General features: G+C 38.0%; 1 long non-coding RNA gene across 2 annotated transcripts in view; it reads right to left on the bottom strand.

Moving 5' to 3' along the window:
- LOC103012279 (uncharacterized) overlaps positions 1 to 25,356 on the bottom strand; it is a 131,664-nt gene that overhangs the window by 41,748 nt on the left and 64,560 nt on the right. The window contains exon 6 of one of the 2 annotated variants that reach the window (XR_009005095.1): positions 4,415 to 4,805. The exons of the other annotated variant lie outside the window; for it this stretch is intronic. This is a non-coding gene — a long non-coding RNA (uncharacterized LOC103012279). Of the gene's footprint in view, positions 1 to 4,414; positions 4,806 to 25,356 lie in introns of those variants that run through there. 2 annotated transcript variants of the gene reach the window in all.

Consider the following 25,356-nt stretch of genomic DNA (forward strand, 5'->3'; position numbering starts at 1 on the left):
GGCACTAGATTCAAACCAAGAGTTTATAGGTTAAGGGAAGAGAAGTGGTGAATAAAAAAGAAATACGTTATTAGAGTCCCTTTGAATAATCTTCAAACCATAAACTAGAAGTCTCTATGGAGATGGACCACGATGACAACATTCCAGGAATTCCAAGATGATGGGATCACCCCCCCCAGAGATGCTGAAACAAAGGCAGGATGGACACTACTTTCTCGGGGCTAGAACAGATGAACGGCACAGACTGGGGCGGCTCCAGGATCCAGGCAGTGGACAGAGGCTGTGGTGCAGCCGGGCACAGCACAGCCGGGGTGCGCTGGGGCCCGCGGCAGACAGCGAGAAGGCAGCCCCGCAGAGAGTACACACCCAGCCCGGAAGGAAGGGCACAAACAACACCCTCTTTTTGAGGAAATCCAACCCACAGGCCATGTGCTCCCAGCTGCAGGCAAAGAAAAATTATGTGTGAAATACTTCCTGTCAGATACGCTGTCGGTAATTACATGCGACATCAAGGTGAGGTTTTAAGCACAGCCTGCAGGATTTCCCTTCCATGAAAGATGTGATAGGTCACGGCAAGGCATCTCTTGCAACAACTAGAAAAAGCCAAATAAATTACCAAAAAGCATATCTTTAGAGACACTGAAGACCTATGGGGACAATGAGGACCAAATATACTACAATCACAGGAAGGGCAGGTTCCCTCCCAGGTGATCTGATCATCAGAGAGAGAAGGGATGGCAAGAGTGCCAAGCTCAGAACTCCCAGAGGGTGAAACTGACCTCCTACTCTTTCAGGGCACAAGAGACAGGACACCAGGTGCTCCAGGAAAAGCCTGAGAAGGTCACACCTGAAGAACATGGATACACCTGTCCTGGGAAATATGCAGTTATCATGTGACTCAGTGTTTCAGCCCTGAAAATATAATCTTCTATGATTTAGGAATACAGCCCAGATCTCATGACTTTCCTTTATAAGGCAGTACGGGTCTTCCATCTATGCATTTATCTAAATTCTTTGTTCACTTTGTTCACTCATTTGTATTGTTAGCCTGTGCTGCCGCTGGGAAAAATGAGATCTATAAGCTTACTCTCCACTATGTGAAGAGATATATATATAAATATATTTACAATTCCACTTACTAACTAATCCATTTATAATAGATTTTTAGAATAGTCACTTCTAATTTTCCATTTCTAGGCTTCAAGACACTAAAATATTTAGTCTGTTACTGACTATATTTGTTTTTGCATCTTTTTGAAACATATTTTTAAATACACAGTTAACACCTGAAGACATTCTCCATGTTGAAACGTTTTGAATCAGATTTTGTAGGTGGCCCATCCAATCCCATTGTCTTCCTCAGAAGTAAATGGTTTGATGTGAATCTTTTCAGTCCTTTTAAAGATACATTTATAGTCATATAAATGCAAATGGAGATATATTTAGGTTTTTATATGAAATATTTATGCAAGTATTACATAATGTGTTGCAACTTGGTTTATTCAAGTAAAAAGACAAATTCCTCATATATACAGATACCCCATACATATGTTATTTATTTTTATTTTGAAATGTTTTTCAAAACACATTTTAATCCTTTGTTATTCAGCTGAAAGTATTATGTTATAATTTATAATTAGGACAGAGTCTGTACTTTTACTAATAAAATTCTGAAATGAACTTTAAAATAACTAGAAATGTATCTTCATTACAGTCAAATTTTTGTAAGATTTTTTTTGTCTTAGGTTGTATTTATAACTCTGAATTTCCAAAAGTATTAATAAGAATTGAGGGGTACCACATGTTATTTAATAATAAGAACTTTTGAGTAGAAAGTGATCTGTGTCACATAAGAAAACAATCATCCTCCCTGTAGAAGCTGGTCATGGAAAGTTCACTCATTTCATTACTTTCCTTAAAAAGGAAACGGTTCCAACTGTATCTCCCACTGCTGTTCTCAATGTTCTGTACCGTCACTAACAGTCTTGTCCACACGCTTTTTGCTCTTTTTGCTTCTATGCCTCGCGACCTTCCTCTTCCGGCTGCGAGGCGCGTCCCCACGGCAACCCGTGTCCAAGCTCAGCTTGCCTTCAAGAGCAGCTCACTGACCCCCTCTCCAAAATCACTTGCTTTCTTTAGTTTTCCAATCAATAGCTGCGCTCTCTTGGACAAGTCACTAGAAACTGTACATCTATTTTCCTAGAGTATGAGAGAATCTCTCAATTTCCCCCCAGTCCCCATGTGCGGTGGTTCTAAAAACGCTCCCCCTTGATGGGCCCTCCACTGCATTTATCACATGTTCCTCTTTGGGGGGCTAATACAAGTCTCCCCTGTGGGATGGAGCCTGGCTCACCTCCCAGGCTAGAGGGCGGAGGCGGAGGGAAGGACTCGCTGGTGAGCACTTTACTTGAAGGCCTCCCTGTGATTTGGATCCTTACGATTTTTTTCTTTTTAACAGCTTTATCGAGGTGTCACTGACATACAACAACCTGCATGCGTTTACAGTGTAAAATTTACACTTAAATGTGTTCATACGTGTTCTCACACATTTATGCAACAGAGAGACCATTAGCCCAATCGAGACAATGAACATATATATCCACCACCCCCAAAAGCTTCCTTGTGCCCTTTTGCATACCTTTTATTCAAAATTTCTTCCTTCAATTAGGTGGCTATATAATTACAGATTCTTTTGTATGTAAATGATATTTAACTACCTCAGACTTAACCTTGGTTGCCTTAATTAAATTTCAGCTTGGCCCTCATCTTCCAGCTTTGACTAAGAATCATCTTATTTCCTGAAGCACTGTTTTTCAACCTTTTTTCCAACGCAACCAATCCTATCAGTGACTCTTCTCATTATGGGGAGTGATTCTAACACAGCCTTATGGTCAAAATCCTTAGTCTTGTATATGGCTTAACTGAGAGAAGGGTTTCAGCAGATTTTTCCACACAGACAGTCTTTAAAAATAAAAAGCAACTCTTTATAAAACACTCACGCATAAGCAAGCACTATACTATGATCATGACATTCTGGAACAAGAGGCACTAATAATCTGACAAGTATTTAAAGAAACAGAAGTTCCCAGGAAAATCAGGCCCATTGATGGTTCACAAAATAACTCACTCAGCAAGCACTAACCCCACCCTATTAGCCACCTCACACACACCCATCCTTGAAGATCACTTCCAAAGAAACCTTCTCAGCCATTACATCTTCAACGACACTGTGAATACCAGAATACCTACCTAGAGACTGAACACTTTAATATTCAAGGAACAGAACTGTTTGAAACAAACCTTTTACGATCATATATTTTTAAAATGATGACCTTATACAAAGTGAAGAATGGTGAGCACAGAGAGCACCACATGATAACGATGTAATTCATCAGGCAACAGAAGGCCAGGCCACAAGATGCAGATGAGAGCACGCAGATTTGACTGGAAGATGGCAGGGACATCACCACAAATCTCTGGTGATGCGCGAACTGTGACAATTTCCAGTTGTTGATGGAGGGAGGCGGGTGGATAAATGTGTGCATGTGTCTGTGTGTGTGTGACTGATGAGCTTTTTGAGAGGCTAAAATATCTGTAAACAATGGGGAAAATGTCTTAATCTAGAACAGACCAGTCCCAGACGTTCTGAGAACATTATCTTCCCAGTGAAATTTAATTCCTAGATGATGAGCTGACCTTAAAATCTGAGAATAGTCACACAGCTACTTGGCACTGCTTTCAGAGTAAGTTCTGTGCCCAACTTATCTTGTACCTCCCAGACTGAACAGTCTGTATCCAGACGCCATTGGGTGAGGAGTGACAGAATTCATAAATGCAGAGGAGAATAAGCCCAGCTGTGATCACAAACACATGAACTGACGAAATAGGGTTATTGCTTTCAAAACAGGCACTTCTGTTTCGTCTGCTCATTTAATAATTGTGAGATGACACTGCAGCCAGAGTGGGACAGACAGAAGGCTGGGAGGGAAGGAAAGAAGCACACCAGTCAGAAGCAGAGACAGTAGTGGTTACAGCATGGCAGGGCCAGGCCATCTGGGTTTGAATGTTGGTGCTAATATATACATATAAAGTTGGACAAATTCTTTAATCTCACTGTGCTTCATGTATAAAATGGAGATATTACCACAGGATCTTCACTGGATCATTCTGAGGATTACATAAGTTAATATAAGTAAAGTGCAAAAAATAGTGCCAGGCATACTATAAGCACAATTCATTGCTATTATTGTTCCAGTATTTCTTTCATGTTAATTTGAATTTAACATCCAAATAACTGGAGAGAAATAGGTGAAAATAAAATAATTTGGATCCTAGGTTGCAGGGGATACAAACCCAGCTCAGACTGGATTTTTTAACAGGACTTATGCTAAGAGAACTTAAGGAAGGTGTGCCTCTCAGGAACACGTGGACGGGACGGTGCCTGGTGAGCCTCGTACAGAGCAGAACCACAGACAAGTCGAACACCCTCAGCCTGCCCCCTCGCTCTTCTTCACGACAGCTTCCCTCTTCTCTTTCTCTTTGCAAAGCGGCTTCCTCCCCTCTGAAACCGTGCTGGGAAACACGTTGCTGACACACCATAGGCTGTACATGCTACATTTTAGGAACTCAGAGACGGGTTTACTTTTCTCAGTTCCAGTTTTAAAAACTTTCCCAGGGAAGGCGTCCTACAGCCCATTCCCCAGGCAGCCCCCGAAAGGTCCAGACGGATGAGGGGAGGAAGAGCTCCCAGTGCGGTGAGGCTGCGGGGCACTCCTGAGCACGCTGGAACTTCTTCTAAGAGGTCTCTACATGAAAAGGAGACAATATGAGGGCAAAAACAGAGTTCCTCCTCTGAATCAGCGCCTGCCTTCTTCTCTACCAGGTTTCCTCAATTGGCTTTTCTTCTCAAGCTCAGTAAGACTCCAGGAACAAAAGGAAATCTCCCAACTTCCTGATACTTTCCCACACTTGGAACAGAACTGTGTTTGTATGATACTCATTTCTGAATGGGTCTTGCTTGCTGTATTATTTGTTTGGTCTAAATTCCAACTGTTGATGCCTAAATTAGTTAGAGGAATCTCATTCTGGGTCCTAACCACAGGTTTCTGTTTTTAAGTTTCAACTTAGAAAATCCTGCCATTTGATTCATGTAGTTGAAATGTTGCGGCTATGTATCATAAACTCTGAAACAGAGTTTTAGGAAATACAAACCACTTTATATTCTGTTTGTTGCAACAGATAAAGAAGATGTGGCACATATATACAATGGAATATTACTCAGCCATAAAAAGAGACGAGATTGAGTTATCTGTAGTGAGGTGGATGGACCTAGAGTCTGTCATACAGAGTGAAGTAAGTCAGAAAGAGAAAAACAAGTATGGTATTCTAACACATATATATGGAGTCTAAAAAAAAAAAATGGTACTGATGAACCTAGTTGCAGGGCAGGAATAAAGAGGTAGACATAGAGAATGGACTTGAAGACACGGGGTGGGAGGGCGAAGCTGGGGTGAAGTGAGAGTAGCACTGACATATATACACTACCAAATGTAAAATAGTTGGCCAATGGGAAGCATCAGCATAGCACAGGGAGATCGGCTCGGTGCTTTGGGATGACCTAGAGGGGTGTGATAGGGATGATGGGAAGGAGGCTCAAGAGGGAGGGGGTATGGGGACACGTGTATTCATATGGCTGATTCACTTTGTTGTGCAACAGAAACTAACACAGTATTGTGAAGCAATTATGCTCCAATAAAGATCTATTAAAAAAAAATTTTGTTGCAATCTGTTTAGCATGTGGGTATGTGTGTGCCTGTGTCTGTGTATTTTTTTAAATAACATTTTCAGAACTTTTATTTTCATTAATAAAATGATATGCTTCCTTTAAAATAACTCCTGATACACCATAAGGAAGACACTGTTATCCTCTTATAGGTGCAGCTTTAAGTGCAGTGCCTGGCACACAGAAGTGGCTCAACAAATAATTCTTTAAAAACTGAATGAGGAAGAGTGGCCAAGATGTCAGAGTAGGAGGACCCTGAACTCACCTTCTTACAGGCATAGCAAAATTACAACTACTTACAGAGCAATTATCTATGAAAAAAGTGAAAGAAACAAAAAAAAGGAGAGAAGATAAATTCTGAGTGAAGAATTTGGCTTTTAAACCACTACTCCAGCAAGATCCTTTCATTTATGTAGGAAAATTCCATTATAAACTCTAAGTTAAGACAGAATATTAACACATTATATCAAGGGTACTAATAGTTATAAGACAATTATAAAAGTGGGGTTGGGCTAGGGGTTTGTTCCACAGCACAACTGGATCAGTGATAAAAAAGGACATTTGAAAAAGAAAGGGTCACACAACGGGGCCAAAATGCAAAAAATATACAGATGAATGGGTAGACTTACTCATGTAAACTAGGAATAGGAAAACAAGAATGAATTAAAGTTAATGATCTTGTCCAGCCCCAAAGAAGATACAAGGGAAATTTAACACAGAATCTGGGCTCTCTAATGATTTTTAAATAGTGGAAAGTGATAAAAACACAGAAGACGGTATATCATTCTGGATCTAGTAAACAAACTGGAATGTAAGGCAGTGTTTTGCTGTTCAAGTCACTAAGCCAGCAGACAACCTAGAGATATGCATAGAATGCTCCCTGGAAAACCATCTTGTCAGAGTCAAGCCCCTCCCATCCCTCCACCCCCATCTCTAAGGATGCATGCAGCAAATGTCTTTAGGCCATCTTCAATCACAGCTTCCACCTCTACTATAAAGGTAACCACATTCTCTTAATTGAATAGTTGTTATTCATTAGTTTCATAATGAGGAGTTCAGTTGTCATAATAAGGGAGAGAGAGTAAGGGGCTGGGTGGAGGTGTCCTGATATCTGGGAAGCTGCACCAGAGGAGCTCAGCTGATACCCTCCACCCCAAGCTTTCCACACTAAAGCAGAGAATCTGATAGGCCCATGTCCAAGACATATCCCCTGGGCCAAGTTTGTGCCCACTGGGCTTGGATGCCTGCTTGTATGTCTTTTCTGACTTATATTTGATCAACACACGACATTGTCCCGTTTCTTCTTGGTTATAAAATTACTCTTTCTCTTCTTTAACTGCTATTTATCCTTCTTTTTTAGTCTTTTTTTTTTTTAATTTTTAAGGATGTCAAATGTGATGTCATGATTCTTATTCTTCTACCTAGTAATCAATTAGTGTCTTTCATGACAATGATTATTCCTAATAAAACAATCTTTCTTGATTTTAAAAAAAAAAAACAAAAAAAAAAACAAGTTATAAGACAGTAACTATGGTATATATAGGTCTGCTTTGGTTTTTTAAAACATCTATGTAGAAATATAGGTACATATTTATATAAATGCATATATATATATATATTTTTTTTAATTTTTTTATAGCTACTTTATTTATTTATTTATTTATTTTTGGCTGTGTTGGGTCTTCGGTTCGTGCGAGGGCTTTCTCTGGTTACGGCAAGTGGGGGCCACTCTTCATCGCGGTGCGGGGACCGCTCTTCATCGCGGTGCGCGGGCCTTTCACTATCGCAGCCCCTCCCGTTGCGGGGCACAGGCTCCAGACGCGCAGGCTCAGTAGTTGTGGCTCACGGGCCCAGCTGCTCCGTGGCATGTGGGATCTTCCCAGACCAGGGCTCGAACCCGTGTCCCCTGCATTAGCAGGCAGATTCTCAACCACTGCGCCACCAGGGAAGCCCAATGCATATATATTTATCTCCCAAAATTTTAACAATGCTTAGAGCAAATTTTTCTTAAATCTTTTTAAGAAAAATTTATTTAAATTTTAAAAATTTCTGCTCACCTATATACATTTGAGTTTTTCTACAATAGCCTTGTATAACTGAAAAATTGTTTTTAAAAGTCACGGAAAAAAGGCCAAAGCTATCAATAAATAATTTTTTACATAAAAAAAAAAAAAAAAAGAAAAAAAGAAAACGACCTGAGGACTGGCAGAAAAGATTTTCCACAACTAAAGACATAAAGAAAGAACTACAACAAGGAGGGCAGGAGGGGCAGAGACATAGTATAGTCAGGAGTGACACCCCCTGGGTCGGTGACCCACAAATGGGAGGAATATCACAACCCAAGAAGTCCTCCCCAAGGAGCCAAGTGTTGGGCCCATATCAGGCTCCTCAGCCCAGGGGTCTTGCACCGGGAAGACAAGCCCCCAGAACATCTGGCTTTGAAAACCAAAGAGACTTATACTTGGAAGGGCTGGAGGGCTACAGAAAACAGACACTCCACTCTTAAAGAGCACATGCAAAAGCTCACGTGCCCCAAGTCCCAGTGGAGAGGCAACAGTCTGAAAAGAGCTCCTGGGTCAGACCCACATGCTGATGGTGGAGAGCCTCCCAGAGAGGCAAGAGGCAACTGGGACTCTCCCTGGGGACACAGATGCTGGCAGAGCCATTTTTAAGAGCTTGTTTTACCATGATGACACTGACACTGTCAAGCACATTTTGGAATGCTCCCTCTTGCCTATTGGCACAGGGAGTTTACCTGCTCATCAGTGGGCCAGCAGAAGCCCCAGGTTCACGTGGGCCACACAGAGAGCTGTTCAGGGAACCAGTTCCACCCACCAGCAGCCCCATGCTTCCCAGGCACACAGCCAACCACAAAGAAAGCCTACCTCGCTTTCCAGTGGGACCACAGTCACTCCAGGAGGCAGGGCCTTACATCCAACTGGGTCGGGGCTTTCAGCCCAACCTACCACTGCAACCACAGCAGCTGGCCTCACAACAGAAGGGCACAAGCAGCCCACACAGCGGGCAACACTAGAGCATACAGATCTGGTGACCAGAGCGGAGTGTGCTCCTGGGCCCCAAAGGAGGTCTCCTACATAAGACCGCTTCTCCAAGACTGCGAAATGCAACTTACCCACCTAACACATAGAAACAAACACAGAGAATCAGGAACATGAGGAGACAGGGGAATGTGTTCCAACAAAGGAACAAGATATGACCTCCGGGAAAAAAAAGAAAAAAGAAACAAAGTTGAAATAAGCAATCTACCTGATAAAGAAGTCATCATAATGATCATAAAGACGCTCACTAAACTCGGAAGAATAAATGAACACAGTGAAAATTTCAATAGAAAGTTAGAAAATATGAAGATAGACCAAAAGGACTGATGAATACAACAACTGAAACAAAAAATACATGAGAAGGAATCAACAGTAGATTAGATGGCAGAGGAATTGATCAGAGGACTGGGAAACAGAGTAGGGGAAACCACCCAAGCGGAACAGAAAAAAAAAGAATTAATAGAAATGAGGATAGTTTAAGAGACCTCTGGGATAATATCAAGCCTACTAACATTCACATTATAGGAATCACAAAAGGGAAAGAGAGAGGGGAAGGGACAGAGAACTTATTTGAAAAAATAATAGCTGAAAACTTCCCTAACCTGGAGAAGGAAACAGACATTAATGTCCAGAAAGCAGAGTCCCAAACAGATGAACCAAAAGAGGTCCATGCCAAGACACATTATAATTAAAATGGCAAAAATTAAAGATAAAGAGAGAATCTTAAAAGCAGCAAGAGAAAAGCAACAAGTACTATACAAAGACACATAGGACCATCAGCTGACTTTTCAGCAGAAACCTGGCAGGCCAGAAGGAAGTAGCATAATACATTCAAAGTGATGAAAGGAAAAAACCTACAACCTAAAATACTCTACCTGGCAAGGTTATCATTCAGATTTCAAGGAGAAGTAAAGAATTTTATAGAGAAACAAAAGCTAAAAGAGTTCAGCACACTACTGGCTTTACAAGAAGTGTTAAAGGGACTTCACTAAGCAGAAAAGAAAAGGTCACAACTAGAAATATAAAAATTACGAAAGGAAAAATCTCACAGATAAAGGCAAATATACAGTAAAAGTAATAGATCAACTACGCATAAAGCTAGTAGGAAGGTTAAAGACAAAGAGTAGTAAAATCATCTTTATCCACAAAAAGTAGTTAAGAGATACACAAAACAAAAATATTAACTATACATGTTGTTATATGTGAGTCACATGGCAACCACAAACTAAAAACCTATAATAGATAAGGGAAAAAAAAGAGAGAAAGAAAGGTATCCAAACATAACACTAAGATAGTCATCAAATCACAAAGGGAAGAAAGCAAAGAAGTAAGGAACAAAAAAGAATTACAAAAACAACCAAAAAACAATTAATAAAATGGCAATAAGTACATACCTATCAATAATTACTTTAAATGTACTGGACCAAATAGTCCAATCAAAGTACAAAAAGCAAACTAGAAAAAAACACATTCATGTGGAGTCTAAACAACATGCTACTGAACAACTAATGGTCAACAAATAAAAGAGGAAATCAAAAAATATCTTGAGACAAATGAAAATGGAAACAAAACATACCAAAATCTGTAAAACACAAAAAAAACAGTTCTAAGAAGGAAGTTTATAGCAATACAGGCCTACCTCAGAAAATAAGAAAAATCTCTAACAATCTAATCTTAAGATTTAGGTTTAACTTAAGTTAAACCTAAAGGAACTAGAAAAAGAAAAACAAATAAAACCCAAAATGAGTAGCAGAAAACAAATAAAAAGGTCAGAGCAGAAATAAATGAAATAGAGACTAAAAAAGCAGTAGAAAAGATCAATAAAACCAGAAACTGGTTCTTAGAAAAAATTTTAAAAATTGATAAAAGTTTAGCCAGACTCATCAAGAATGAAAAAAAAGAAAAAAAAGAGGGCCCATACAAAAGCAGAAATGAAAGTGGAAACCTTACAACCAACACCACAGAAATACAAAGTACCATAAGAAAGTACTACAAAGAATTATACGGAAATGAAATGGTCAAATGACAAGAAATCAATAAATTACTAGAAACAAAAAATCTCCCAAGAATGAACCGGGAAGAAATAGAAAATATGAACATACCAATTACCAGTAATGAAACTGAATCAGTTAAAAACAACAACAAAAAAAACCTCCCAAAACAAAAGTCCAGGCCAGATCCAGATGGCTTCACAGGGGAATTCTACCAAACATTTAAAGAAGAGTTAACACTTATCCTTCTCCAACTATTCAAAAAAACTGAACAGAAAGGAGTGCTTCCAAACTCAAACTATAAGGCCAGCATCATCCTGATACCAAAACCAGAAGAAGACACCACAAAAAAAGAAAATTACAGACCAGTATCACTAATGAACCTAGATGCAAAAATCCTCAACAAAATATTAGCAAACTGAATTCAACAAGACATTAAAAGGATCACACACCATAATCAGGTGGGATTTATGCCAGGGAAGCAAGGATAATTCAAATCCGCAAATCAATCAACATGATAGACCATGTTAAAGCACTGAAGAATAAAAATCATATGATCATCTCAATAGATGCAGAAAAAGCTTTTGACAAAATTCAACATCCATCCATGATAAGAATCTCAACAATGTAAGTATAGAGGGAACATACCTCAACATAACAAAGGCCATATATGAAAAATCCACAGCTACAATCATACTTAATGATGAAGAGTCAAAAGCTTTTCCTCTAAGATCAAGAATGTCAACTCTCATCACTCTTATTTAGCATGGCATTGGAAATCTTAGCCACAGCAATCAGACTAGTAAAAGAAATAAAAATAATCCAAATTGGAAAGGAAAAAGTAAAACTGTCACTGTTTGAAGATGACATGATACTATATATAGAAAATCCTACAGATGCCACCAAAAAACTACTAGAATAAGTGAAATAAGAAGTTTCAGGATACAAAATCAATATACAGAAATCTGTTATATTTCTATACACTAATAACAAACGATCAGAAAGACAAATGAAGAAAACAATCCCACTTACAACTGCATCAGAAAGAATAAAATACCTAGGAATAGACCTAACCAATGAGGTGAAACACTTATACTCTGAAAACTATAAGACACTGATGAAAGAAGTTGAAAATGACACAAATGTAAAAAAAAAAAAGAAAAAAAAGAGAAGAAAATGACGCAAGTGTAAAGATATACCATGCTCATGGATTGGAAGAATTAATATTGCTAAAATGACCACATTACCCAAGGCAATCTACAGATTCAATGCACTCCTTATCAAAATACCAAAGGCATTTTCCACAGAACTAGAACAAAAAATTCTACAATTTGTATGGAAACACAAAAGACCCTGAATAGTCAAAGCAATCTTGAGAAAGAACAAAGCTGGAGTTGTCATGCTCCTTGATTTCAAACTATACTACAAAGCTACAGTAATCAAAAACAGACATGTAGATCAATGGCATGAAATAGAGAACCCATAAATAAACCCACACTTATATGATCAATTACTCTATGGCAAAGGAGGCAAGAATATACAATGGGGGAAAGACAACCTCTTCCATAAATGGTGCTTGGAAAACTGAACAGCTACATGCAAAAGAATCAAACTGGACTACTTTCTCACACCATATACGAAAATAAACTGAAAATGGATTAAAGACCCAAAACCATAAAACTCCTGGAAGAAAACAAAGGCAGTAGGCTCTATGACATTGGGCCTAAGCAATTTTTTTTGGATCTGACTTCTCAGGCAAAGGAAACAAAAGCAAAAATAAGCAAATTGGACTACATCAAAATAAAATGATTTTGCACAGCAAAGGATACGGTCAACAAAATGAAAAGGCAACCTACTGAATGGGAGAAGATATTTGCAAACAATATATCCGATAAGGGGTTAATGTCCAAAATGTACAAAGAATTCATATAATGCAACATCAAAAAAAACAAATAACCCAATTAATAAATGGACAGAGGAGCTGAATAGACATTTTTCCAACGAAGACATACAGATGGCCAACAGACACATGTAAAGATGCTCAACATCACTAATCATCAAGGAAATACAACTCAAAACCACAATGAGAATGGCTAACATCAAAAAGACAACAAATAAAAAGATGTGGAGAAAAGGGAATCCTAATATACTGTTGGTGGGAATGTAAATTGGTGCAGCCACTATGGAAAACAGTATGCTCCCTCAAAAATTTTAAAATAGAATTGCCACATGACCCAGCAATTTCACTTCTGGGTATTCATCCAAAGGAAATGAAAATACACACCCATGTTCGAAAAGAGATACACACCGGTGTTCACTGCAGCACTGTTTACAACAGCCAAGATATGGAAGCAACCTAAGTGTCCACTGAAGGATGAATGGACAAAGAAGGTGTGGTATATGTATATAATAAAACATTACTGAGCCAGAAAAAGATAAAATGAAATAAAACCTTGCCATTTGTGACAATGTGAATGCATCTAGAGGGTATTAGGCTAAGTGAAATGTCAGACAAAGAAAGACAAATACCTTACGATCTCACATGTGGAATCTAAATAACAAAACAAATGAACAAACATAACAAAACAAACAGCTGCACAGATACAGAGAACAAACTGGGGGTTGCCAGAGGGAATGGCCTTAGGGGGTGGGGGTGAAATAGGTAAAGGGGATTAAGAAGTACAAACCCCCGGTTATAAAATAAATAAGCCATGGGGCTATAATAGACAGCCTAAGGAATATGGTCAATAATACTGTGATAACTTTGTATGGGGACAAATGGTTACTAGACTTATGGTGGTGATCATTTCATAACATATGCAAATATCAAATCACTATGTAGTATACTTGAACATATTATTGTATGTTAACTATATTTCAATAAAAATAAATAAAATTTTTAGAAAGTAAATGAGTGAATGAATTAAATGATTGGAAAAATGGAAAAGGAGGTAAGATCTCTTCAATCCTGTTACAGTTCAGAAGTTGTCATGCAGAGGAAAAAGAAGGGCACTTGGTCAGGGAGAAGTAGTCTTCTAGATTAAAAGCAACTTCAGAACCAAATGCCACGAGTGGTGCTTAACTGGATCTTGTTTTGGGGGAGAAAAAGGCAGCTGAATAAAACAATCTGGTATAACTGGGGAAATTGTTGATAATATGAGACAAGTACATTAATTTTTAACAGTACTATGGTTATGTAAGAAAATATCCTTCCTTCTTTGATATGTACAGTGAAGCATTTGGGATAAATACAATATTCAGTATTTATTTTAAAATACCTTAACAAAAAAAAAAAGAGGGAGCAAAGATAGCAAAAGGTTGTGGTACATGTATATATGGTGTTAAAAAAAAATTTCAACCTAGTAAATTTAAAGATCTAATTGGCTTTATTAGGTGATTCATGAATCGGGCAGCATCCCATCTAGGAAACAGAAGGGCCCTCCAAGGCATGGTAGGAAATGGAAGATTTTTTAGAAACGAGGGTGGGGCAAGGAAGTCATTAGCAAAAGAAAAGAAAGGGTTATATTGAGCCAGGGCAACTTCTTTTTGGGGGGAAGTAAATGACAAGGGTTTTATCATGCAGATTACCTCTTCTTCCTGGGAGGGAGGGAGGGATGGAGAAGACCCACATGACAGATGACCTCACTGGGGCTGAGCAGAAAATTCCAGACTGGCCGATTAAGATTACATTTCTGGTGAAGGTTGAAACTGTAATTAGTATAGGTATTAAACTTAGGGTTGGCATGGGCTTTAGCACAAGTGATACCATTTTGGGCCTATGGTTTTCCTCTTTAACAATGCCTCAGACAATAAAGGTGATTAAGTAGTTCTAAAACTAGTCTATGATCTTGGAGGTTTATTGTCAGCAGGTGTAACATACACGCTTTCCTTTTTTTTTTTTTTTTTTAATTTTTGGCTGTGTTGGGTCTTCGTTTCTGTGCGAGGGCTTTCTCCAGTTGCGGCGAGTGGGGGCCACTCTTCATCGCGGTGCGCGGGCCTCTCACTGTCGCGGCCTCTCCCGTTGCGGAGCACAGACTCCAGATGCGCAGGCTCAGTAGTTGTGGCTCACAGGCTTAGTTGCTCCGCGGCACGTGGGATCCTCCCAGACCAGGGCTCGAACCCGTGTGCCCTGCATTGGCAGGCAGACTCTCAACCACTGCGCCACCAGGGAAGCCCCCTCCTTTTTATCTACGGAAAAAACTAAAGGCCCTTTTAAAATGACACCAACTTGATTTCCCAGTATTTTTTAAACTTTTATCCTTCTGATACATCATACCCGAGACAAATCAGAATACTCACTCTTTCTCAAAATGATAAAATTTCAGGCTATTCACATCCCTCTATCCTCTTGGAATATCCTTTACTCTCATCTCAACCTCTTAAGATCCAATCTTCCACTGAAGGTCCAGGTGAAGAATCATGCAGACAAAACAGTCCCAGCTACAAGTAACCTAAGACTGCTCTACTATTCTAGAATCATGGGGTCAAGACTTTGGTGAGTATTGGAACCATCTCGGGTGTCTTTCAACATCCACAACCCCAAAATCACACTTCAAGAGATTGGGATTCAAAAAACAGGTAGTGACTGGAGCCAAGAAATCTGTATTTTTAATAAGGGTCCAGGTAACTCTCTCTGATACAAGTGCTCTAAGGACTTCAAGTTGAAACAAATATTTGTCTAGGCATACTTTTGAACCTTCCTAATTGTTTTGAATACATGTTTTTTCCACTATAGATTTAGTAACCTTAAAAACAAAGATCGCAACACAGCATCCTCTACATATAAAGCAATATTAAATATTTGTTAGAAAAAAGGTTGAGTAAGAAATTCTAATTGTTCCTAAATATTTACATTTCTTTAAATATTGTCCTAGTTGATTTTTTAAAAATATTTAAAGTTGCTGTACTAATACCCCTAGATTTACACATACACACAAATACACACACACAATTAACTTTAAACACACAATAACTTTATAACATAGACTATTCTATTACTGTCAGTGTTTGTACTTTTGTGGCTTTTTGATACAAAATCATATAGTTATAGCTTAAATAATGACTAATCAGCCTTTCACAGATTTTAGTTTTTACTAATAATGTCAATTTTTCTTTTAAAAATGTTATATTTTCAGTAAAGTTTAGAAAATATTGAGGCAGGAGGTAGATGGGCTCCAGGCTAGGCATTTACAAATGGCCTCCTGTTTACATTTCTTGGAGCAAGAGAAAGATGGGCTTCAGGCCGGACACTTACAACTAGCCTCCTGTAAGCATTTCCTGAGACAGGAGATAGGTGGGCTCCAGGTTAGGCATTTACAATCAGCCTCCTGTTTGCCCTCTGAAATGGAAGTAACAACAGAAACAGGATAAATAGCCAGGCTTTGTCGCTTGTAGACACCTTAAGATAACAGTCATGGCAGGAACAGAGAGGGGCAAAACCTTGTTTGAGTAAAGGATCAAGAGATCACATATCCTCCCCCTCCTTGAGGCAAGGGAGACACTGCACATATGCAGAAAGGCTCCTTGGGGGGTCAAAAGTCAGGGGACAACACCAGGCCATAATGAGTCTTGCTTCTCCCAGACACCTTTGCCTGGAGATCCATCTTGGCTGAGAGGTGTCTGCGCACCTAGGGGGAGGGTCCTGAAACAAATTGGCCAGCGGGGACAAAACAAGACAATTGGCCAGAAGGAAGACAAAGACCCAGAAGAACTCCCTACATAAACGACTTAACCGCCTCTTTACCATGTTTCTCCTCATTAGGGAGGGTGCCCACACCCTTCCTCTCTGGGCGTGCATCTCTGCCTTGCTTCTGTCTTAACTAAACAAACTGTTTCTCTGTGTGCTCTCCCACTTGTTGTTGTGCTATGTCTCTAATAATAAACTTTGTACCTGTTTTTACAGTTTTTGCCTACATGAGAAATGCATTTTTCACTGGAGGCAAGAGCCAGGGAAAAATAGCTTCTAGCCACTAGTCCTTGGTGGTCTAGTGGCTAGGACTCCTGGTTTTCATCCAGGCTACCCAAGTTCAATACCTGGGCACAGAATTAAGGTCTCGCTTCACGCCACTGCTCACTGCTGCCTCTCCGAGATCAATATGATGATTTCTTAAATTATAGAGGAAATGTATATAAATATATAAGCATATTTATATATTAAATACATATATAAATTTTCTCCACAATTTAAGGAATTATCACAATTCCGAAAGTCTACCAATAATATACAAACACACACATACACAGATGTATGTACACACATATGTGTACATGTGCAGAGAGAGAGGAGTTGACTTCAGCTATGACTGAAGTTAATTGACTTCAGCTAATTAATATATGATGTAAATGAGGTAATGAATCCAAAGTAACTATCCTCCTGGTATTCCACCCTAATTATTATTAAGTAGCTCACAAGTGTCAATCAGCTTGGACACCAAGGAAACTAGAGGAGGGCAGGCAGACATCTACACTCATCTTTCCTTTTTTTTCCCCGTGTACCCTCTATTCTTACTACTACTGTTGTCCCCTATATAACATGACTATGATGTGTTCAGGAGTAACATGCTGTGTTTATCTTGCTTTGGGTTTAAGTTTTTTGAAATGTAAATTAAATTAACGTTTTTCATTAAATTGGGAGAAGTTTGGGCCATTTCCTCAATTTTTCTGGTTCTTCTCTCCTTCCTCTCCTTCTGGAATTCCAATTCCATATGTTAGACTGCTTCATAATGTCTCAGAGGTTTCTGAGATTCTGTTCAGTTTTCTTTAATCTTTTTTTTCCCTTTGTTCTTGGATTATTTATTTGTATTGATCTTTTTATAAATTCACTAATTCTTTTTTACTCTATTTTTAATCTTCTGTTAAGTCCATCTAGCATTTTTTAAATTTCAGTTACTTTATTTTTCAGCTCTAGAACTTGCATAATTTTACATAGTCATCATTCCTCTGTTAAATAAATAAATATTCCTTTAAATATTTTGAACATTCTTTTAATTTTCAAAACGTAAACAGTTACCTGGAAGGCTTTATCTAGTAAATCCAACACCTGGGCCAACTCAGAGTAAGTTTCTATTGACCGCCTTTTATTCCCAAGTATGGGTCACAATTTCTCGTCTTTTTGCATGTCTTGTAAATTCTTGGTTGAAAATTGATATTGTAGCTAATATGTTGTAGCTACTCAGAGTTCTGATTTGTTCTTCTGAGAATTACTGAAGTTTTATTCTACCAGGCAGTTAACTTTCCTGGATTCTAACCAAAAATATTGCTTCCCCTACACACCTGTAGTTTCTTACAGCTTATTTTTTTAAGCCTGATCCCTTTAAGTCTCCCTGTTTCTATAAAATTCTCTAATAAACCGAAGATTTAGGCAGGGATGGGGCTCATTCTCTCTGTGAATTCTTGACTCTAGGGATCCCTCCTTATTTTCCAGCAGCTCTGCTAACCTTTGGACTTTGTATCATGATATTCCAAATCCATCCAGTTTCAGCTTTCTGCCACCCGTGCTGTGCAGAGTAGAAAAATGCACTCAGTTAAGAAAAGTGTCCAATTCACAGATCTGGATCTATATACTTATATTTTTCAGAAGTAGATTTCTCTCTAGTGTCTGCTTAATTTTCACTAAGCCCGTGTCTGTACATATGTAGCTCAGCAGTCAACCATGGATTTAGACAGTTTATGCTCTGAATTTGTGTCTCGCTTCTGTGGGTCTTATGTTACCAGGATTTTCCTTTAAATTTCTAGCTGCTTCCCCAATTCCAAATTCTAATCTTGGTATATTTAGCTGGTAAGTCTGCAGTTTATTTCCAGCACCATTTTCCACAACCGTATCTGTGGGAGGTGGCCATTGCCCTTGGACTACAAGCTGCAAACTCACAATTCTTAGCCATTTCAGCTACAGGTTTTCAAAAACTCTTACAGTTACATGTTTTTGTTTACTTTTTAATGACTTGCAGTGTCTTTCTATAGATTTTTTTAATCCAGTATTTTATAGGTGTCATCTGCAACTATTTTACTCTCTGCCATTAACTACATTTTTTTTTAATTGGAGTAAAATTGCTTTACAACGTTGTGTTAGTTTCTGCTGTACAATGAAGTGAATCAGCTATATGTATAGCTATATCCCCTCCCTCTTGGACGTCCCTCTCCCCCTCCCCCCCCCATCTAGGTCATCACAGAGCACCAAGTTGAGCTCCCTGTGCTTTACAGCAGATTCCCACTAGCTATCTGTTTTACACATGGTAGTGTATTTATGTCAAGCCTAATCTCCCTATTCGTCCCACCCTCCCCTTCCCCAACTGTGTCCACATGTCCATTCTATATGTCTACGTCTCTATTCCTGCCCTACAAATAGGTTCATCTATACCATTTTTCTGGATTCAACATATATGTGTTAATATATGATGTTCCTTTTTCTCCTTCTGGCTTACTTCACTCTGTATGACAGACTCTAGTTCCATCCACATCTCTACAAATGACCTAGTATCGTTCCCTTTTATGGCTGAGTAATATTCCATTGTATATACATACCACATCTTCTTTATCCATTCATCTGTCGTTGGACATTTAGGTTGCTTCCATGTCCTGGCTACTGTAAATAGAGCTGCAATGAATATTGGGGTACATGTGTCTTTTTGAATTATGGTTTTCTCAGGGTATATGCCCAGTAGTGGGACTGCTGGGTCATATGGTAGTTCTATTTTTAGATTTTTAAGGAACCTCCATACTGTTCTCCATAGTAGCTGTACCAATTTACAGTCCTACCAACAATGCAAAAGGGTTCCCTTTTCTCCACACCCTCTCCAGCATTTATTGTTTGTAGATTTTTTGATGATGGCCATTCTGACTGGTGTGAGGTGATACCTCATTGTAGTTTTAATTTGCATTTCTCCAATAATTAATGATGTTGAGCATCCCCTCATGTGCCTCTTGGACATCTGTACATCTTCTTTGGTGAAATGTCTATTTAGATCTTCTGCCCATTTTTGGATTGGGTTGTTTTTTTGATATTGAGCTCCATGAGCTGTTTGTATATTTGGAGATTAATCCTTTGTCCATTGCTTCATTTACAAATATTTTCTTCCATTATATAAGTTGTCTTTTTGTTTTGTTTATAGTTTCCTTTGCTGTGCAAAAGTTTTAAGTTTAATTAGGTTCCATTTGTTTATCTTTATTTTTATTTTCATTACTCTAGGAGGTGGACAAAAGAGATCTTGCTGCAATTCATGTCAGAGAGTGTTCTGCCTATGTTTTCCTCTAAGAGTTTTATAGTGTCTAGTCTTACATTTAGGTCTTTAATCCATTTGAAGTTTATTTTTGTATGGTGCTAGGGAGTGTTCTAATTTCATTCTTTTACATGTAGCTGTCCAGTTATCCCAGCACCACTTATTGAAGAGGCCGTCTTTTCTCCATTCTATGTTCTTGCCTCCTTTGTCATAGATTAGGTGACCATATGTATGTGGGTTTATCTCTTGGCGTTCTATCCTGTACCACTGATCTATATTTGTTTTTCTGTCAATACCATACTGTCTTGATGACTGTAGCTTTGTAGTATAGTCTGAAGTCAGGGAGCCTTATTCCTCCAGCTCCGTTTTTCTTTCTCAAGATTACTTTGGCTATTCGGGGTCTTTTGTGTTTCCATACAAATTGTAAAATTTTTTGTTCTAATTCTGTGAAGAATGGCATTGGTAGTTTGATAGGGACTGCACTGAATCTGTAGATTGCTTTGGGTAGTATAGTCATTTTCACAATACTGATTCTTGCAATCCAAGAATATGGTATATTTCACAATCTGTTTATGTCATCTTTTATTTCTTTCATCAGTGTTTCACAGTTAGTTCTAAGTACAAGTCTTTTGCCTCCTTAGGTAGGTTTATTCCTAGATATTTTATTCTTTTTGTTGCAATGGTAAATGGGATTCTTTCCTTGATTTCGCCTTCTGATTTTTTGTTGTTAGTGTATAGGAATGCCAGAGACTTCTGTGCATTAATTTTGTATCCTGCGACCTTACCAAATTCATTGATTAGTTCTAGTAGTTTTCTGGTTGCATCTTTAGGATTTTCTATGTAGAGTATCATGTCATCTACAAACAGTGACAGTTTTACTTCTTCTTTTCCAAACTGGATTCCTCTTATTTCTTTTTCTTCTCTGATTGCCGTGGCTGGGACTTCCAAAACTATGTTGAATAAGGGTGGTGAGAGTGCACATCCTTGTCTTGTTCCTGATCTTAGTGGAAATGCTTTCAGTTTTTCACCATTGAGTATGATGTTTTCTGTGGGTTTGTCATATATGGCCTTTATTATGTTGAGGTAGGTTCCCTCTATGCCCATTTTCTGGAGAGTTTTTTTATCGTAAATGGGTGTTGAATTTTGTCAAAAGCTTTTTCTGCATCTACTGAGATGTTCAGACGGTTTTTATTCCTTAATTTGTTAATATGGTGTATCACATTGATTGATTTGTGTACACTGAAGAATCCTTGCATTCCTGGGATAAACCCTACTTGATCATGGTGTATGATCCTTTTAATGTGTTGTTGGATTCTGTTTGCTAGTATTTTGTTGAGGATTTTTGCATTACGTTCATCAGTGATATTGTTCTGTAATTTTCTTTTACTGTGATACCTTTGTCTGGTTTTGGTATCAGGGTGATGGTGGCTTCGTAGAATGAATTTGGGAGTGTTCCTCCCTCTGCAATTTTTTGCAAGAGTTTGAGAAGGACAGGTGTTAGCTCTTCTCTAAATGTTTGATAGAATTTGCCTGTGAAGCCATCTGGTCCTGGACTTTTGTTTGTTAGAAGATTTTTAATTACAATTTCAATTTCATTACTTGTGAAAGGTCTGTTTATATTTTCTAATTCTTCCCGGTTCAGTCTTGGAAATTTGTACCTTTCCAAAAATTTGTCCACTTCTTTGTGGTTGTCCTTTTTATTGACATATAGTTGTTTGCAGTAGTCTCTTATAATCCTTTGTATTTCTGTGGTGTTAGTTGTGCATACACATGCACAACTGTCTACAAGAGACCCACTTCAGACCTAGGGACACATAGACTGAAAGTGAAGGGATGGAAAAAGATATTCCATGCAAACAGAAATCAAAAGAAAGCTGGAGTAGCAATACTCGTATCAGATAAAATAGACTTTAAAATAAAGACTGTTACAAGAGATAAGGAAGGACACTACATAATGATCAAGGGATCAACCCAAGAAGAAGATATAGCAATTTTAAGTATTTATGAACCCAACATAGGAGCACTTCAATATGTAAGACAAATGCTAACATCTATAAAAGGGGAAATCGACAGTAACACAATAGTAGGGGACTTTTAACACCCCACTTACGCCAATGAACAGATCATCCAAACAGAAAATAAATAAGGAAACACAAGTTTTAAATGACACAATAGACCAGTTAGATTTAATTGATATTTATAGGACATTCCACCCAAAAGGGGCAGAATACACTTTCTTCTCAAGTGCACACGGAACATTCTCCAGGATAGATCACATCTTGGGCTACCAATCAAGCTTTGGAAAATTTAAGAAAACTGAAATCATATCAAGCATCTTTTCTTACCACAACACTATGAGACTGGAAATCAATTACAGGAAGAAAACTGGAAAAAACACAAATACATGGAGGCTAAACAGTGCACTACTAAATAACCAAGAGATCATTGAAGAAAACAAAGAAGAAATTTAAAAAAACATAGAAACAAATGACAACAAAAACACCACAACCCAAAACCTATGGGATGCCACAAAAGCAGTTCTAAGAGGGAAGTTTATAGCAATTCAATCTCACCTCAAGAAACAAGAAAAATCTCAAGTAAACAATCTAACCCTATACCTAAAGCAACTATCGAAAGAAGAACAAAGAAAACGCAAAGTCAGTAGAAGGAACGAAATCATAAAGATCAGACCAGAAATAAATGAAACAGAAATGAAGAAAACAATAGCAAAGATCAATAAAACTAAAAGTTGGTTCTTTGAGAAGATAACAAAATTGATAAACCTTTAGCCAGACTCATCAAGAAAAAAAGAGAGGGGACGCAAATCAGTAAAATTAGAAATGAAAAAAGGAGAAAACTACATTCCTTTTTGAGCTGCCATTTATCATATCTAATCCATCCAAAAGATGTGCTAAGTTACATGAGATAAACTTACCCAGTACAACAATCCTATTATATTTATGCTAACACTGAGATCAAAAAGGTTAACTAACTTGTCCAAGGTCACTTAACTGATAAGTCTAGGATTAGGAATTAAACCCAGATCTCTATGACTCCAGCATTATTGGGTAATACAGTCTTTATAACCAAGTAATAATGATAATTGTTTAATGCCCTCTTACTATGTATCTGGCACAACAGGAAGAGCTTAGGGTAATTCATTATTGCTAATTAATACATTTACTCCTCACAGTAAGCCTATCAAATGGGTACTATTGTCAACCCATTTTACAGATGAGAAAACTTAGCCACAGTTTAGCTTGTTTGAAGTGACACTTAGGTTAAGTGCAACAGCCCAGATTCAAATGTAAGTAAACTTACTCTAGATTCAGGAACTGATTACACTTTCTAGAAATGAAACAAAATATAGTATATATACCTATAAAGATAATTGGCTATAACTTCCTAAACTGTGAATTGTCATAAAAATGACATCTGTCCTGTATCATTAAGAAATCGGTATTAAAATCAGGAGCATTATAAAATAATAGAATGTCTAGCCCTATTAATATACTGATATTAATATCAATCGATAGACTTTTCAAAAACTTTATAATTCATTTATTCAAATAAGTATACCTTAGAACATTGGCTAAAGAGCTGGGTTTTTAAATCTATAACAAGTAGAACTTTCTTAAAAATAGTTTTATTTTAAATCCAAATGATGTACTTTTACAAAAACTAAACACTTTCTTAAGTATATACCAAAAATATCAATGATTTAAATGTTGCTTCTGTATATAGTTTTTCCAAACATGAGCACCACCATGATCATTACCATTACAACTACAGCATTCTTTTTTTTTTTTTTTTATTCATTTATTTATTTATTTTTGGCTGCACTGGGTCTTCATTGCTGCACTCAGGCTTTCTCTAGTTGCAGTGAGCAGGGGCTACTCTTCATTGCGGTGCGCAGGCTTCTCATTGAGGTGGCTTCTCTTGTTGTGGAGCATGGGCTCTAGGCGTGCGGGCTTCAGTAGTTGTGGCACATGGGCTCAGCAGTTGTGGCTCGCGGGCTCTAGAGCGCGGGCTCAGAAATTATGGCGCATGGGCTTAGCTGCTCTGCAGCATGTGGGATCTTCCTGGACCAGGGCTTGAACCTGTCCCCTGCATTGGCAGGCAGATTCTTAACCACTGCACCACCAGGGAAGTACCACAGCATTCTTTTTAAAACTTGTTTTTCATCCAGAATTTCACACTTTGGTTTTTCAGTTGGATATTTAAATTCCACTATTAATCATGAGTCACTTTAGAAGCTATGATGATATTGAAAATGATTAATGTCATGTAACAATTTCATTTAAAAAATAAACTGTAGTCACTTTTGAGAAAGCAAATTTTAGGCAGTAAAGCTACGTGAAATCAACTTTTGGAAGAGGTGGTAATTTACTTAAAACTAGGGAAGTGACAACTATCTTAAGGTAACTGCTAAATTTTTGATCTCTTAGAATAGGCTCTTTGGGTAAGTTTAGAAACTCTCCAAGGTGAGTTGTCTGCTTCAGGTAACTATTTTCCTAATGTATACATAGCAACAGCTATCATATGTGGATTTCCCAAAATTAAATGGAAAACGGACACTGTTTCCTTTGTCCTACCCAAGCCTGTGAGGCAGACTGTGATCAGATAAGTTATTTCTGTAATTGCCAAACACTTTTGATTTCCAGTAAGGAAACGACTGAGGGAACTAGTAACAGAAATACAAAGCATTTAACACACCAGGAAAGTATTAGTTAAGCTTCTTGGCCTGGCAGATGCCAATACAAAATCAAAGCAGTCAATCCTCTGAAGAAATCAACTCTAGTCATTCCTATCTATAAGTAAATCCAAACCAAATTAATAAGGACATTTACTCCAAGTAAAGTAGCTCTAATTTTTCATTTTGTGACATGACATTTAAAAGGCAATACAATGGGTAAGACTTCCTTAAACTGTGAATTAGGTGAAATTATTTTGACTACTCCCATTTCATTTTCTGTCACATATCGTATCTTTCATTCTTGGAAAAGTAATTGCTTTAAAAAAAATCAAGCAACACTTTAAAAAAAAAAAAACAGAGTAGAAGGACTTCAAGGTGTTTCTCAGAGCCACTGAAAAAATTCTAATTAAAAACAGTTACAGTATTCATAGAAGAATCATGAAAATAGTCCCTCAAGGCAATCACCTCCCTTTTCCTAGAATGTTTTACTCTCAAAGAGCTCTCAGGTCTCCACTAGGCCAAAGCTAGTTGGTTAAGCAACAAACAAACAAACGACTCCTTCCAGGAGTAATTACATTTCAATAACAGACTCTTGAATGTGAAGTTCGATTTA

This window comes from Balaenoptera acutorostrata, chromosome 1, assembly GCF_949987535.1.
Source record: "Balaenoptera acutorostrata chromosome 1, mBalAcu1.1, whole genome shotgun sequence".
NCBI lineage: Eukaryota > Metazoa > Chordata > Mammalia > Artiodactyla > Balaenopteridae > Balaenoptera > Balaenoptera acutorostrata.